Consider the following 6,000-nt stretch of genomic DNA (forward strand, 5'->3'; position numbering starts at 1 on the left):
TTGTTAGCAGTTTTATAATTCAAGCCTTTCCTTAGAGATCTGTAAATTCTTACACAATTTAGCTTTGTGATCTTAAGGTGATCGGAATTCTACATTTGTCACGTCTAAGGTAAGAGAAACCCAAGTAAGATGGTAGGCACTAAGAGAGGGCATCAGAAGGCAGACAGACTGAAACCACAATCACGGAAAACTAGCCAGTCTGATCACATGGACCACAGCCTTGTATAACTCAATGAAATTAAGCCATGCCGTGGGGGGCCACCTAAGATGGATGGTCATGGTAGACAGGTCTGACAGCATGTGGTCAACTGGAGAAGGGAATGACAAACCACGTCTGTATTCTTGCCTTGAGAACCCCATGAACAGTATGAAAAGGCAAAAAGATGGGACACTGAAAGATTGAAACCCCCCGCCCAGGTCAGTAGGTGCCCAATATGCTACTGGAGATCAGTGGAGAAATAACTCCAGAAAGAATGAAGGGATGGAGCCAAAGCAAAAACAACACCCAGTTGTTGGTGTGACTGGTGATAGAAGCAAGGTTGGAAGCTGTAAAGAGCAATATTGCATAGGAACCTGGAATGTGAGGTCCATGAATCAAGGCAAATTGGAAGTGGTCAAACAGGAGATGGCAAGAGTGAACGTCGACATCCTGGGAATCAACGAACTAAGATGGACTGGAATGGGTGAATTTAACTCAGATGACCATTATATACACTACTGAGGGCAGGAATCCCTTAGAAGAAATGGAGTAGCCATCATAGTCAACAAAAGAGTCCAAATTGCAGTACTTGGACACAATCTCCAGAATGCCAGAATGATCTCTGTTCGTTTCCAAGGCAAAGCATCCAATATCACGGTAATCCAAGTCTAAGCCCTGACCAGTAATGCTTAAGAAACTAAAGCTGAACAGTTCTATGACGACCTATAAGACTTTCTAGAACTAATAGCCAAAAACGATTTCATTTTCATTATAGGGGATGGGAATGCAAAAGTAGGAAGTAAGAAACACATGGAGTAACAGGAAGATTTGGCCTTGGAGTACGGAATGAAGCAGGGCAAAGGCTAATATTGTTTTGTCAAGAGAATGCACTGTCATAGCAAATACCATCTTCCAACAACACAAGAGAAAACTCTACACATGGACATCACAAGATGGCCAGCACCAAAATCAGATTGACTATACCCTTTGCAGCCAAAGATGGAGAAGCTCTATACAGTCAGCAAAAACAAGACCGGGAGCTGACTGTGGCTCAGATCATGAACTGCTTATTGCCAAATTCAGAATTAACTTGAAGAAAGAGGGGAAAACCACTAGACCATTCAGGTATGACCTAAATAAAATCCCTTATGATTACACAGTGGATGTGAGAAATAGATTTAAGGGACTAGATCTGATAGAGTGCCTGATGATTTATGGATGGAACTTCGGGACACTGTACAGGAGACAGAGATCAAGACCATTCCCAAGAAAAAGAAATGCAAGAAAAGTAAAATGGCTGTCTGAGGAGGCCTTACAAATAGCTGTGAAAAAAAGAGAAGTGAAAAGCAAAGGAGAAAAGAAAAGATAGACCCATTTGAATTCAGAGTTACAAAGAATAGCAAGGAGAGATAAGAAAGCCTTCCTCAGCAATCAATGCAAAGAAATAGAGGAATACAACAAAATGGGAAAGACCAGAGACCTCTTCAAGAAAATTAGAGATACCAAGAGAATATTTCATGCAAAGATGGGCTCAATAAAGGACAGAAATGGTATGGACCTAACAGAAGCAGAAGATATTAAGAAGAGGTGGCAAGAATACACAGAAGAACTGTACAAAAAAGACCTTCATGACTCATAAAATGACAATGGTGTGATCAGTCACCTAGAGCCAGACATCGTGGAATGTGAATTTAAGAGGGCCTTAGGAAGCATCACTATGAACAAAGCTAGTGGAGATGATGGAATTCCAGTTGAGATATTTCAAATACTAAAAGATGATGCTGTGAAAGTGCTGCACTCGATATGCCAGCAAATTTGGAAAACTCAGCAGTTGCCACAGGACTGGAAAAGGTCAGTTTTCATTCAAATCCCAAAGAAAGGCAAAGCGAAAGAATGCTTATGCTAACACACCATTGCACTCATCTCACACTCTAGTAAAGTAATGCTCAAAATTTCTCCAAGCTAGGTGTCAGCAATGCATGAACTGTTATCTTCCAGGTGTTCAAGCTGGTTTTACAAAAGGCAGAAGAAAGAGAGATCAAATTGCCAACATCCACTGGATCATCGGAAAAGCAGGAAAGTTCCAGAAAAAAAAAAAAAAAAAAACATATATTTTGGCCTTATTGACTATGCCAAAACCTTTGACTGTGTGGATCACAGTAAACTGTGGAAAATTCTGAAAGAGATGAGAATACCAGACCACCTGATCTGCCTCTTGAGAAACCTGTATGCTGGTCAGGAAGCAACAATTAGAACTGGACATGGAACTGGTTCCAAATAGGAAAAGAAGTATGTCAAGGCTGTATATTGTCATCCTGCTTATTTAACTTATATGTAGAGTACATCATGAGAAATGTTGGGCTGGAAGAAGCATAAGCTAGAATCAAGATTGTCAGGAGAAATATCAGTAACCTCAGATATGCAGATGACATCACCCTTGTGGCAGAAAGTGAAGAACTAAAAAGACTCTTGATGAAAGTGAAAGAGGAGAGTGAAAAAGTTGGCTTAAAACTCAGCATTCAGAAAACTAAGATCATGGCATTCAGTTCCATCACTTCATGGCAAATAGATGGGGAAAGAGTGGCTAACTTTATTTTTCGGGGGCTCCAAAATCACTGCAGATGGTGATTGCAGCCACGAAATTAAAAGATGTTTACTCCTTGGAAGGAAAGTTATAACCAACCTACACAGCACATTAAAAAGCAGAGACCTTACTTTGCCAACAAAAGTCCATCTAGTCAAAGCTATGGTTTTTCCAGTAGTCATGTATGGATGTGAGAATTGGACTATAAAGAAAGTTGAGCACTGAACAGGTGATGCTTTTGAACTGTGGTGTTGGAGAAGACTCTTGATAGTCCCTTGGACTGCAAGGAGATCCAATCAGTCCATACTAAAGGAGATCAGTCCTGAATATTCATTGGAAGGACTGATGTTGAAGCTGAAACTCCAATACTTTGGCCACCTGATGCAAAGAACTGACTCATTTGAAGGGACCCTGATGCTGGGAACGATTCAGGGCATGAGGAGAAGGGGACTACAGAGGATGAGATGGTTTGATGGTATCACCGACTCAATGGACATGAGTTTGGATAAACTCCGGGAGTTGGTGAAGGACAGGGAGGCCTGGTCTGTTGCAGTTCATGGAGTCTCAAAGAGCTGGACATGACTGAGTGACTGAACTGAAACTGAAAACATTTGTCAAAGGTCCTTTCCATAAATTTCCTTGAATAGGAAACATTTTTGCAGTAATACTTTTGTAAAACATCAGAGCAAAACAATAACTGCAAATGACAAAAAACTTAAAAAGAGTCATGATTAAAGATCTGATTATGGCTTATCACAATGCAATTGACAAGGAATTTTCCTTATTTCTGTGACATAAGCATTTTATGATAATAATTAGAATTATGACTTATAACATTATACCAGGACATACCAGGCTTCAGGAATTTCATAAATTTCTAGAACATTTATATTATTAACTTTTATCAATATAATATAACCTAAGAAGATTTATTATTCCTTATTTTCCAATGCTTCCTGAGTAATTTAACATACCAAATATGTATTCCTAATTAGTTTACCATCTCTCTTTTATTAGGAGAAGGAACAAATCTTTGAGGTATTTCAGAGGCCCTCTGGAAAACCGCAAAGTCATTTGTCAGTCAATAAGATTTCATTGAGAATTTGATTTGGATGAAATTCATCAAAAATATTTAAAAGATTTTTTAAAAATATGTTTAAAAGGTTTTAAAACACTTGGTCATATAGGACACAGGTCACTGTGAAACAATATCTATTTTATCAAAGTGTCAAAGACTTCACAGGAAAATATAGAAAGTTGAATAGATATAAGCAGAACTCAGCTTTTAATATCACAAAGACTAGGCTTACTTAAGTAATAAAAGACTTGATAATAAAGAGGGTGAGCTTATTTGACGTTAGTAAATCTAGTAGACTAAAAGTATCATACTTAATGTTGATAAATTTAAAGACATGTCAGTATTAATTAAATTAACAAACCAGCTAGTTTATGTTTACAAAAAATTTTCCTTGACCATGTGAACTTGGAAAAACATTTGTGTTAGTTTTTATTGTATTTCTGGCTTTATTAATGAACACTAATTTTATTTTTTTTTAATTTTTTAATATTTTTTCATTTATTTTTATTAGTTGGAGGCTAATTACTTTACAATATTGTAGTGGTTTTTGCCATACATTGATATGAATCAGCCATGGATTTACATGTGTTCCCCATCCTGAACCCCCTCCCACCTCCCTCCCCATCCCATCCCTCTGGGTCATCCCAGTGCACCAGCCCCTAGCACTTGTCTCATGCATCCAACCTGGACTGGCGATCTGTTTCATACTTGATAATATACATGTTTTGATGCTGTTCTCTCAGATCATCCCACCCTCGCCTTCTCCTATAGAGTCCAAAAGTCTGTTCTATACATCTGTATCTCTTTTTCTGTCTTGCATATAGGGTTATCGTTACCACCTTTTAAATTCCATATATATGCATTAGTATACTGTATTGGTGTTTATCTTTTTGGCTTACTTCACTCTGTATAATGGGCTCCAGTTTCATCCATCTCAGTGGAACTGATTCAAATGTATTCTTTTTAATGGCTGAGTAATATTCCATTGTGTATATGTACCACAGCTTTCTTATCCATTCGTCTGCTGATGGGCATCTAGGTTACTTCCATGTCCTGGCTATTATAAACAGAATAAGCACTAATTTTAAAAGCAATTAATTAGAGCTCTGTTACAAATCAATTTTGGCAATATCTTCTGGAGGTAGAGAGACATAAACAGGGGAAAAAAATTACTTATATACAGCATACATCTGCAGACATGCATAAATATCACATAGGCACAAAGAGAGACCCTATAACTTTCATTTAAATTTTTTAGTCATGAATTCGTATAACAATATAAAAATCACTAGTTTACAAATGACAAACATAATGTTAAGTTTTCCTTCTCAAAGAGCTAAAATATTTTACCCTTTTTGAAGAAGATTTTTAAGACTTACATGTGTTCTTGACAAAGAACAAATTAAGGAAACTGTGGTTTAGAATTTGGGCAAGAGAGTTCTTTTAGCAACTTGTATTTTGAAAGTTCTCTCTTTTCTTTTCTCTGCACTCTCAGGAAAGCTTTAGTTACCTCCTGTGGTGTTATACTTTCCAAAACAGGGTAAGATTTAGGACTTCAAAGGACAGAGAAAGAATATATGTCTTTTTCTGAGGAGTTTTAGTGACTTTCAGAAGGTTTTGGCAATTCCAGTATAATGTAATCAGGCTGCCCTATAATTAGGGAAATGTCCTGCAAAAATAATCCTCTGGACTCAAGGTCAAATGGGGCCTCTTCAGGGAAGAAGAGAAGTTCATTTGGATCACTATGGTCATGGAAATGATAAACCCATTGAATCATGCCGATTTTAAGCAGCAGAACATGAGATTCCTCTTAAGGTTTTCCACTCACTTTGAGCCTTAGCAGTGATGAGAGTGATGGAAGGATAAGCAGAGTCAATAAACATCCAAGTGAGGGGAGGGAGGACTCTGGTATAAATATTGGTGGCTTTAGGGATATTTGACTTGTCTTTCCCCCTTTTCCGTCTCACTGGGGTCCTAGATAACCCTGTCAGGTTTTCCTTTAGTGGGAGAGCCACCTCATAAAGCAGGTTTCTTGGCTCCGTTCCTTTCAGTGGGAAGACAAGGGGACTTAGGACTTGTGATATTTTGGAATCACCAAGCATAGAGCCCAGATGATTTTTTTTTTTTTTTAAGTTACAA

Source organism: Cervus canadensis, chromosome X (assembly GCF_019320065.1).
Source record: "Cervus canadensis isolate Bull #8, Minnesota chromosome X, ASM1932006v1, whole genome shotgun sequence".
Taxonomy (NCBI): Eukaryota; Metazoa; Chordata; class Mammalia; order Artiodactyla; family Cervidae; genus Cervus; species Cervus canadensis.